General features: G+C 41.2%; 1 protein-coding gene across 1 annotated transcript in view; it reads right to left on the reverse strand.

The window, feature by feature from the left end:
* Positions 1 to 12,689, reverse strand: part of LOC126190687 (oxysterol-binding protein-related protein 9-like) — a 528,891-nt gene that overhangs the window by 213,951 nt on the left and 302,251 nt on the right.

Here is a 12,689-nt window from a genome sequence, read left to right on the forward strand (position 1 = left end):
CGGTGTCTGAAGGGCTGGCACATCGATGTACAACACCAACTCGACATACTTCTATCGTTGCTATGTCGTTTCCCTGTATGTCGATGTGTCCAGGTACTCCTCGCCTCGATGTTGGCGTCGCTGTTAGGTGTCATGGATGAGCTGAATCAACTGATCTACCAAGTATACTTAGTGGACCGCTTGTAGTGCGCTGATCAAGTCAGAACAGAAGAGAGGCCTTGTACTGGGATGCCTCCTATTCCTCTCCAGTGTTGCCGTAACACCATATAACTCCGTATCATAATTTGTAAATTGTTCCTGAAAGAACACTTGGAAAATCTTTCGGAACGGGGAGAAGCCCCTAATAACCAGCACAATAGTAAGTACCCACTACCATGCTCTTCACAGTGGTTTGCACAGTATGTATGTAGATGTTTGAGCGGAGTATCGTCCAACTTAAGTGCCACACAATATATAATTATTGTGCCACGGTCGTATAGACTGTAGCGTGTGACAGTGCTCCACCTGTGAAGCAGCTCTCACCGATCGATATTATTAGTACAGTATTGTGTCCCATATTGCGCGAAAGTTCCTAGACCAAGAAAGGCACAACATTTTTGCGCACTCTTTACGTCTGGGACTAGTCAGCTAGAGCTCTGCTTTCATAGCGAACATGTCGGCGCTCGATGCTGCAGATATGTATTGCAACTGAGTTGCTTGCCTTGGAAAACACTAGCGTGTTATGCAAAAGTTTTCTGTGAACATTTCAGTGGATCAGGTCTATTTCACAGCAGCACAGATTCGCAAACCATAGCAACAAGAAATTAAAGATTAAAAGAGAGAACTGCATAATTTATCGCGTACATATACTCTCTAATGAACTTCAAAACCTCCTACTTTTCAGTGATACGACTGTCATTTCCATCAAGTGCGATAATCTGCTTTTTACCGATTTTCACAAAGATCCTGTTACATCGAATTAGTTCCACCTTAGACTCAGCCTAACCTATAGAACATGCAGGATTCCGAAGCAATTTTAGCACTATTGACCACATTCTGATCGTTAGTAAAGTGATAAGCAGAGCAAATGAATACCAACTGCCTCTCTGCATTGCCTTTGTTGATTTTGGAAAGGCGTTTGACTCTATTAGCCATACAGTTGTCCTCCAAGCTTTGGATGAGCAAGGAGTGGCAGCAGCGTACATATAAGTGCTCGGCAATATCTACGAGACTTCTCCAGCTTATGTTACTATCGACGAATCAACTCAATAATTCCGCATCATGAGGGGTGTCAACCACGGCGATCCCACTCTCCAAAACTGTTCTTGGCTGTAATGGAAATGGCTATGTCAAAGCTGAGCTGGGAAGGTAAGGTAATTAGAATTAATGTAAGAAGGCTTACCAACTTGAGATTTGCTGATGATATTGCCTTACTGGCCAACGACTTCGCAGAGCTCCAAAACTTAGTTACAGATCTTGCATCGGAATGTTAGTTGGTTGGCTTGAACATGAACCTTTCCAAAACAAAAGTAATGTCCAACAAATAGGTCCCAGTTGGAGATGTGAAAGTCAAAGACAGTCCATTAAAAGAGGTCAGTGAATATATTTACCTTGGCCAGATTATAAATATGAAGGGAGATCTCAGGCCAGAAATCTATCGGCGCAACAAGCTTGGCTGGCAAGCATTTGGGAGGAATTCAGCAGTATTCAGATCAAAATTGCCGGTAAATCTGAAGAACACATTATTTGCTCAATGCATTCTTCCTGTGTTTACGTATGGTTGCGAGACATGGACACTAAACTCATTTACAAAAGGGAAACTTCGGACAGCACACAGAGTCATGGAAAGATCAATGCTAGGCTATAGACAGGAAAAGAAAGGACAGGAAAAGGACATATGACACCCAATCTGTGACGAAGGTTATCGCCATCTCAAGAGACGGTAGACTCCTTGAAATTTCAGTGGGCTGGCCACGTCGCCAGAAGATAAGACAGAAGATGGGCGAAGCTAGTACTGGAGTGGAGTCCGAGAGAGCATCGCAGGCCTTGAGGAAGACCACCGGACAGATGGGACAAAGATATCAAGAAGATAGCTAGTAGCACCTGGCAGAGAACTGCCCAAGACCGTTCCACTTGGAGAGCGCTGCTGAAAGCCTGCGTGAATCCACGACAACCATTTAATGATTGAACTGACTGATGATGATGATGATGACATATACTCTACTTCATATATTTATCTACTGCAACAACTGTTGCAAACGATATAAAGCAATTGTGCTGACTGATAGCTTACAGGACTGTATGTATATGATCATACTCCTGCTACAAGAAAAATAAATACGTACCTTCACCAGGACAGCTGCTTTGATCTTATTTGTCAATTTTGAGAACTACTACGAGCAAGTAAACTTTTCTGCTTATTGTCACGACACGTGATCTTAAGTTTCCTCTATCGTTGTAATCTACGAGGTATCTGGCGTTTCCTAATCAATAGGGAACTATGGTGGTTATCGCTGAAACAACCGGTTTTAGTTACATCGTTTTTTCTCCAACACCAGTTTAACTGGAGTGTTAAAACCGCTCGAAATAACAGGTTTCTGACATAGCCGATTTTCGGTATTTTATCCCTATTATTTACTGTAATAAATGTAGAAATCTTGCTAAGATTTCATTCTTCGCTATTTTTTTCCGAAAAGTGATAACTGGTTGAATACTGCAAAAATCACCAATATTCTCCTATCGATTCTAATTTTCTGAAATTCTCCTCAAAAATCATATTGTAATCGAGGATCATCCCCCTTATTATAAACAGTCAGTGCTAAAGGGTGAAAACTGAAGTCGGAGAACTCTATTTTTCGTGTTACGTTGTCCGTTTTCAAGAGCTACCAGCAGATGGAAGTTATATTACGTAGGCACAAGCAACAGATCTGCTACTTTCCCATTTTTATTGCGAAATATGAATGAACTGTGAAGTTTTCTCCTTATATGAAGTCGCAAGTCTGTTGTGGCTCCTCCCGTTCTTATTAAGCTTCTAAAGTAATACTGTAGAACTGATGTCCGACGACAACAGCGGGAAACTACCATACAGACCATATACATACACACATACCATCCAATAGGGACCACGTCACATGGTAACTGGTACATTACTGTCTCAGGAATCTTGTACTAATTCTTGCGCAATGTGTTTGTTGCTCCTTTCGGTCGGCATCGTTCTTAAAATAGGACCGATCGCTTTTCCCATTTCCTATAAAAACGCGATGCCCTTCAAGAAAATGGAAATTTTCGAATAGAAACTTTGAAAAGGTTTATTTCGAAACAATAAATTTGTCACTGCTGCTATGGCTAATTGATATTTCGGTTTTTTATCCAGTTATTAGTAAAAAATAAAAATACCTGTCATAACAGAAACCAGAGTAACCGGTATTTTTTGGTAATTGTTCGAAGTAAAATACGGTATCGGTTTAAACAGGTCTGTTTTTTCTATCCCTATTAGTAACTTCACTTCTTCGAGGTACCACATGGTGGTGTCTTCCAGCCTACTGTCCAATCTGCTGTAATTTACTTTTTTCAGTTCTTTGCGGTAAATCGTTCCGAGCTGAATTTCTCTGCCTCGATAGGCAATACCACCCTTACACTCTAGAACTGCGCAATAAATACTGAGCGTGCGAGGTCCCCGTAAGAGTACCGGAGTGGACGCTGATACTAGTTCCCCTGCTCGTGTCTCGGACGTAAACACGACCGTGCCTGCCTGGTATTCATTTCGCCTTGCCGTATATACAGTGTGTCCCAGTTCCGTTAGGGCTGCTTGTGTGAAATTCCAAATTGCAAAGCCATCTCGTGGCAAGTTGTGCGGCGTTAGGATCCTTGCAGCTTCGAAAAACAGCTGTGTAGAAAGACAAAGTGTTGTTGCAGCTGGCACCCTGGTCGCGAATGTAACAGTATGTTCTGACACTCGTCGGGAAATGGCAGTAGATCAGTGAAGCAACATCAAGGTTTCTGAGTCCTCCAGCGTCTGTGGCCAAGAATTTGTCGAATTCAACGCAAATACCGAAAGACAGGTACCTGGTCGCTCCTCCATGACGATACTCCAGCCCACAAAACGAAGACTCGTTAGGAACTTACCACAAGTTTCCAAAAAAAAAAAAAACTACAGTGACTATTTCAAAAGATTTAACTTTTTCACCTGTGTTCTGCTTTAGGGGGGAGACTAATCTGTATAAAGAATGTGATTTTGTGAACATAATCCATGACTTATTTTTCATAGCTACAGTCCTAACGGAACTGGACACACTGTGTAGTACAGGGTGTTTCAAAAAGAATCATCCAATTTTTAAAAGCTTATAACTATTAAGTTATTTGAGATACGTGCATGAACAACGCACTGTTAGAAAGTGCGAACTCTCGAGTTTTAAATGGTTCCCGCTAGGTAGCAGCAGTGTGCGCCCACTTCAATTCTAGTAAAAATGGTGACAGGACGTAAGAAAGCGTTTTATGTTCTACGTTTTGTGCAGTGAAGACCAGTAATAACTGTTCAACGTGACTGTCATACTAGATATGGTGTGGATCCTCCTACAGGACAGAGCGTTAGACGATGGCATTAACAATTCCGAGAACCACGTTGTTTGTGTAAAGTCAATCGCCGGGCCATCCCTGAGTGTCTGACAGACGTCGAATGCATCCACAACAGTTTCACAAAGAGTCCGCAGAAATCCGTTCACCGTGCAGCTTGACAGTTCAACATGCCCCCTATGTCCGTGTTCCATGTGTTGCACGACGTTTACACATGAAAGCATTCAAAATTCAGCTACTGCATGCTCTTAGTCAAGGTAACAAAAAACAACGTGTGGAGTTCTGTATTTTCGTTCTTGCCAAGATGGAGGATGACAGTTTTCTTCCACGCTTAGTGTACAGTGACGAGGCAACATTCCATTAAAATGGAAAGGTTAACCGTCATAATGTGAGTATATGGGGTACGGAACAACTACATGAAGTTGTAAAGCATGAGAGGGACTCTCCAAAATTTAATATGTTTTGTGCAGTTTCATAGGAAAAGGTTTATGGTTCATTTTGCTTTGCTGAGGGCACTGTTACAGGAAGCACATATCTCAATGTGCTTGAGGATTTCTTTTCCCACAGTTGGAGGCCGATTCGAACAACTTCAATTACCAACTGGATGGGTCACCGCCACACTGGCATCTGGAAGTGCGGAAATTTTTAAATCAGAGGATTATTGAGCGATGGATCAGTCACACTGGACCAAATGATTCAGCCTTGCATTACTGGCCTCCAAGGTCACTGGACCCGCCTGTTTGTGATTATTTCTTGTGGGGGTTTATAAAATACTCTGTTTATGTGGCTCCAATGAATGAACTGATACGTCGCATAACAGCTACTGTGGAAGGTGTAAATCAAGACGTGCTCGCTGCACTGTGGGAACAATCTGAATACCGCATTGACATCGCCGTGCGTCTGAAGCGGGACATACTACTGAACACCTATTAAAAGGTATGAAAAAAACTTTTTGAATTTCCCGTTCATAAAAAAACCAAAGTTCACTGTATATGTTTAGTAGTTTCAGAAATATAGATGCGAAAAATCGGTTCTTTTTGATGCACCCTGTACAACAGAGGAGTCGTGAAATGGCACGTAAACGCAGACGTCCATATATTCCAGCCGATCAGGGCGAACGAAAAAGAAAATTAATATTGATGACAGTGACTCCGACCTTAATAAATTTGCGATGATAAACAGCGAAGTAAGTGGGTTACCATTAGGCCAGATAAGACAATAATCAGTAATAATTTAGCTCCACGGCTAATTTGCGTGTTGAGATTGGCGCGCTCCAGTGAATTGAGGGCAGGTCGCGGGGATTAAAACGGGTTGCGAAGTGCTCCAGGGTAAGCACCGGAGTTGCGGCTGTCGTGCCGTAATCTCGGCATGCAGTGCCACCGCAGGCAGGCGCGCTCCCCCGCTCGACGCCGTAATCGCGGCCCACGGCCACAGACGTGTGACGGCGCGCCGGCTACACGCGAGGGCGTCAGCCCAGCTTTGCGCTTATGCTGTAGCGGGTCCACGCCGCAAGTGGCACTCCATTACACGGAAAACTGTCCTACACACGTGCCTCTTAAACATATCCGAAGGAAATGGCTTTTTGCTATGAGTCAGAATAGTCACTTTAAGTGGCTAAAGAACTCAGCTCGTTGACGACGGATTTAGGGCTCTCAACAGCATGATCATCACCGCACCAACTGGGTGTCAATACACACTTCTCGTGGTTTCAATTATGTCTGTTCTCGCATGTGAAATTGCTGCAACTGTTTCACAGGGACAGGGCTGCCGTACGTTAAGGTTTCACCTTATACGGTCGTTTTTGAGACTCTCGACAAATAGATTTTAACAAATCTTAGTTACAATTTATTAAATGAATACTGGCGCGCAGGTAGTTTCGTTCTTTTACATTAAAAACCCAGCGGCAAGCACGCCAGTAAGACGCTCTCCTACTTCTACCCCTTTTTCCATACTTCACTGAGAACACTACAATGCCATCGACAATCGACGATCGCGCTACAAGCTGCAGCCCTACCCGCCAGATAGTAGTGGTGGAAATAACCGACGGTTAAAACCGGTAACAGTATTTTAGTTCTAAATAACCGCGCCATTTTTCGGTATTTATTTGGTCTCGGTTATAACAGGTGTTTATTTTTCAGTACTAATCGAGGAAAAAAAAAATGGTTCACATGGCTCTGAGCACTATGGGACTTAACATCTGTGGTCATCAGTCCCCTAGAACTTAGAACTACTTAAACCTAACTAACCTAACGACATCACACACATCCATGCCCGAGGCAGGATTCGAACCTGCGACCGTAGCGGTCACGCGGTTCCAAACTGAAGCGCCTACAACCGCACGGCCACACCGGCCGGCTAAAAACACAAATTATCTACTAGCCATAGTACGAGTACTCAAGATTTTTCGTTTTGAAATAAACATTTTCTTTTTAAAGGAATTATTTTTTTCGTAAAATTTGCAGTGTCTTAAATATCGCGTTCTTGTACAAAATGTGAAAAAATGATCAGTGCGATCAGAATAACAACGCCGACAGAAAAGAACAATAACCACATAGCGTAAGAACTGGTACAGCATTGATGAGACAATAATAACCTTGTCGTGTGTCTTGGTTACGGTTGTCATATATAGCTGAGATCTCGTCTGAACACACTGAGGTGGGAGTGTATAAATGAAGTAGAAAATTATTTAACATAATTGCTTTTATTTCAGAACATAATCACATGGAACTTATTGCGGCAGCGGTGAATGGTACACCATATTTTTTCGAAAGATTTCACTTTTTTCAGGAAGTCTTTTTCCCTTCTGCGTATTTATAAAACTCCATGCAAGGCAGCTGGTAGTTAAACTGGAACCGACAGATGGCATTACTCCAGTACTTGACCCAAGCTCGTAACAGTATTTTGCAAAATCTGGACAAAGTCTGATCTTGTCGGGATGTTGGGACAAGAATGTGCATAAATATGAAAGTCCCCACATATCGATGAGTGAGAGTGTGCATGTGCATCGTGCAAGTCTTGCCCCCACCTGGGCCACACGGCTGTTTCTCACCATTGTCGCCAAATATCCGTTGTAATTCAGAATGGCACAAACCGTAATCTGGAAACATTTTTGCGACGTGACGTAGCAATTTAGTACAAAGCTTCATTTGCTTTGAAAGATTAAGATTTATCTGTCACTTCTACCAAGTGAAAGAGGAAGCAAATTATGGCAACAGTAATACATATAAAACTTAACAATTCATTCATACTACACAATAAGAATAGAAAGTAGCTGAACTGCTGCCTGTATCTAAATAACATGCCTTTATCCACTAGTAGCCCTTGAAACCGGACAAATTAATGCGAAAAGTAAATTTCTTAAACCACATTTTTCACCCTTTCACACTGACTACTCTTAATGTCCAGACAGCGCTATAATCCCCGATTAACAACGTGATTTTTGAGCAGAGTTTCAAAAAGTAAGAATCAGTAGGAGAATATTGCTGAATTTTTGAAGTATTCAGCTACTTATCGCTTTTCGAGAAAGGCACCGAAGATTGGACGGACTAAGTTTTCTTCTATTTGCCTATGTAATTAAATATTTTGATTGTATGTGTCTTGAAACTCGGTTACGTTTATTAGTGGAAATAACAGCAATAAAAGCCGGAAACTGATTGTTTTCAACAATAAGGTTAAATTGGTGTGGGAAAAACGACATAACCGAAAACCAGGTGATTCACCGACAACCGCCATCTCTACTTGACTTGGGCGCATGCAAACCAATTGTGTAAGCGTAATTTTCACTCCATACATCCGTGCCGCAAACTTACAATCTCGATACTGCAGTATACCGACCTAACGTAAATTTGTATCATTTACCCTTGTTAGGGTGTTTTGAACTTCGTCATGGTTTTATTTCACCTTTTTACCTATTCATTTAACTGCAAGCGCTCTTATAATCATTGTCCACCTTATTATCGACAGACTGTGTGTCCCGGAAAATAATCCGACTTGACCCAAATTTTCGGGGTTTTCAATGTCTTCGTCCAGGGGCGGCAATTTAAGTGATGACAGGCCTACCCAGCTACACATATACCAGCCAGATTGGCTGCCTACGTCGACACATATACGTGGTTCGTCACTGACAAAATCAGTGAATCAGTTACCTTGTCGTGTACGGGGCAATTCAAAATAAATACAGCGATTACAAACAGCTATAAACATTTATTATACAGCAATACACCAACAAGAGTTACAAAGGTTTTAAAAGAAAGTTACAAAATTACAAACATGATATCTTTAATTGATCAAAAAAACTGGAATCACTGACATAAGCTCATCAGAAATGTGCATTTTGAGTTCTGAAATTGTTTTCAACAAAGGGCTCACCAGTAAGAAAGACAAATGAAGATTTCTATTTCGTGTCATATGTATTACAAAGCAAAACTTAATACATGCGTCCAAAGCATTCATAATTTCCATTTGCGTATTAAAGTTTTGCCCTCTAAGCTCGTACATCTGTCTTACTATATTCTTCAATGTCTTATTGTTCCTGAACTTTGAATCGAAAAATAGTAGACTTCCCGCCCGCTACGATGTCGAGCATTTGAAGGTGTAAAAACTTTGGACGCAATCGCCGGCAGTAACATTAGTGTCACTCTGGAGGTTAACAAAGGGAATGGCTTGGATACAATGTAACAATGGTACACTGACTGTGGTTTACATAAAAAATATTAATTAACATACGAACTACATACGGATTCGGCGATAGCCTTCTAAATTAAAACCAAACTACTCGAAGATACTATAAATATAAAGATCACCGAAGAGAGAACGCGTTGTGCTAACAAGTTCCTACATACCGTCTAATATTTATACTATTCTCTTTTTTGGGATGGTAATAGAAAATAAAAAAATTCTCATGACTATCGAGCAATGACTAATGATTCTGCTTGAGTAACGTTCTTCAGAGTCATCCCTGAGTCACTTCGTTCAGTTTAAATTTTAAATTTAGCACTGCATTTCTATAGCTTACCCATTCTGCATGTAGTGAGCTACCAAATACAGTATGTACAAAGGAACGTGGTCTATTACTCTCTCGGGTGACCACAACTTCTTTACGTGATTATATCTAGGATAATCCGGGATTTCACGTCTGTCATTGTGACTGGTTTTACATCAGCATCAGTTCACTGTGTATATTTGACGTTTTCACGAGCGACTGGAATGATGGTAATACGTTTATGGGTGAACTACTTGTAGCGCACTTTTTCCAGGAGGGACATTGTCTTGCTGTTACGTTCAACAATGCCACGTCACACTTATTTTATAAGGGATAAGGCAGGGTACTGCTATTGGAACAGCACCATTTTTGCCTAATCACAGCCAAGAGGACAACTTTGTATGGAATGTGGTAGCTAACACTGGAGAAAGGAAGGACGAAAGATTAACATTTGTCGTCCTGAGGACTATGACAGAAGCAGAACAAAACTTCGCAATGGTTAAGAATGGGGAAGGAAAAAGGCCGCACATTTTTCAAACGAGCCATCAAGGATACGCCTAATAGCGTTTTAGGAAAAACATGAAAATTTTGGATTTGGATTACCAGACTGGCAAGTGAACTGATTTTCCTACCAAACACGATAAAGAATATCGAAATAATGAGTACAACGTTAATCAAATGAAATGGTGCATTCATGAGGCTTCAAAGCTACACGCTAATACAAATAGGGTTGTTCAAAAATTAAGAACATAACTGTCTTACTAGGAAAACTGTTGAATACTGTTATATACTACTTTCGGTGAGAGAGGCGGAACTTAATTTCAGTCTTCTTCTCTCTTTAAAAATAAATAAATAGAAACATAAACAGCGTCCCTATCTCATCATTGTTAGGCTGTGATTACGATACTGCAACTGTTTATGATTAAAAACGAAACAACGATCTGTGTCACTCATTTTCTTCCACGACGCGTTTCGAGGGCTTATATATGCTCATCTTCAGGTGGATGAGTGGATTGCAACAGAATTTCTTTTTCCGGATGGCAACAGAATTTCTTTTTCCGGATGTAGCCAGCTCTCTGCTTGGACTCTCATTTCGCTAACCAGAAAAAGAAATTTTAAATGTAATTCACTGACCCACCTAAATATGAAAGCGTAGGCCCTCGAAATGCCTCGTGATAGGAAAAAAGTGACTGACGGGAGAAGTTAAGAATGCATGAAACCGGCCGATATTTAATCGACTTCATAGCTTACGCTCTTCTGGATAGGGTTTTACTGATTACAAACACGAACTGCAGACGATAAATACTTTCTCCTTCAATCGTATTCTTAGCAGAATTGTTCATACATAAAAAGGTGAAGCTGTACTCAAACCAAAGGTTGTTCCGAGCACCGCAGTGGAGTTCTAGAAATCGGCCTATTAGAGGTACACCCTCGTCTTCCTCTGAACTTATGAGCTTTCTTGCGCAGCCAATTACATGGGTCTACAGTTTAACGAGAACTCCAAACGACGGTACAACTTGGCAATTTATATTAACAACAAGTCTTTGGCAAAAGTGAAGGACGATAAATTAAATATTCGGACCGACTGAGGATTGACTCTTGAATCTTTGGAATTTTTGGCAGACAACGATCAACACAAAATTTTAAAAATATGTTTGTGTGTATGATGTAAACTCATGTAAAATTATCTTGTCTCAGATAACACTAATTCGACTTCTTCTCAGATATACTACACACACCTTTCATGGCAGCCGTAGGCCAATTTCGACAAAACTGCAACGTCTGCATCTACACGATTACTCTGCATTTCAGAATTAAGTGCCAGGCAGAGGTTTCATCGAACCAGCTTCAAGACTTTTTTTTTTTTTTACCGTTCCACTCTCGAACAGCGCACTGGAGAAACGAACACTAATCTTTCTCTGCGAGTCCTGATTTCTCTTATTTTATTTTTATGTTCATTCCTCCCTATGTAGATGGGCACCAACTACATATTTTCACACTCTAAGGAGAAAAATGAGGCACTGAAATTTCATGAGAAGATCCTACCGCGGCGAAAAACGCCTTTTCGCGACAGTACAAAACGATCTGCCCTTTTTTGAACTTTTTCGATGTACTCCGTTGAGCCTATATGGTGCGGATCCCACATCGTACAGCAATACTCCAGAAGAGGAAGTACAAGCGTCATCTAGGCAGTCTCTTTAGTAGACCTGTTGCATTTTCTCAGCGTTCTGCCAATAATAGTGGTATTTTGCTTCCTTTACCCACAACATTATCTGTGTGATTCGTTCCAACTTACGTTATTCGTAATTGTCCCGATGTGTTTAGGAGAATTAACAGCCTTTAGAATTGTATGATTTATACTGTAAAAGAAATTTAACGGAATCATTTTGGTACTCATGTGGGTGACTTCACATTTTTCATTATTTAGAATCAACTGCCACTTTTTGCACCATCTTGTCTAAATTGTTTTGCAATTTATTTTCATCATCTGCTGACTTTATAAGACGGTAAATGACAGCATCATACGCAGACAATCTAGGAGTACTACTCAGATTGTCTCCTACGTCCTTTATGTACAGGGTTATTACAAATGATTGAAGCGATTTCACAGCTCTACAATAACTTTATTATTTGAGATATTTTCACAATGCTTTGCACACACATACAAAAACTCAAAAAGTATTTTTAAGCATTCACAAATGTTCGATATGTGCCCCTTTAGTGATTCGGCAGACATCAAGCCGATAATCAAGTTCCTCCCACACTCGGCGCATTGTGTCCCCATCAATGAGTTCGAAAGCATCGTTGATGCGAGCTCGCAGTTCTGGCACGTTTCTTGGTAGAGGAGGTTTAAACACTGAATCTTTCACATAACCCCACAGAAAGAAATCGCATGGGGTTAAGTCGGGAGAGCCTGGAGGCCATGACATGAATTGCTGATCATGATCTCCACCACGACCGATCCATCGGTTTTCCAATCTCCTGTTTAAGAAATGCTGAACATCATGATGGAAGTGCGGTGGAGCACCATCCTGTTGAGGTGGAGCACCATCCTGTTGAAAGATGAAGTCGGCGCTGTCGGTCTCCAGTTGTGGCATGAGCCAATTTTCCAGCATGTCCAGATACACGTGTCCTGTAACGTTTTTTTCGCAGAAGA

This window comes from Schistocerca cancellata, chromosome 6 (genome assembly GCF_023864275.1).
Source record: "Schistocerca cancellata isolate TAMUIC-IGC-003103 chromosome 6, iqSchCanc2.1, whole genome shotgun sequence".
Taxonomy (NCBI): Eukaryota; Metazoa; Arthropoda; class Insecta; order Orthoptera; family Acrididae; genus Schistocerca; species Schistocerca cancellata.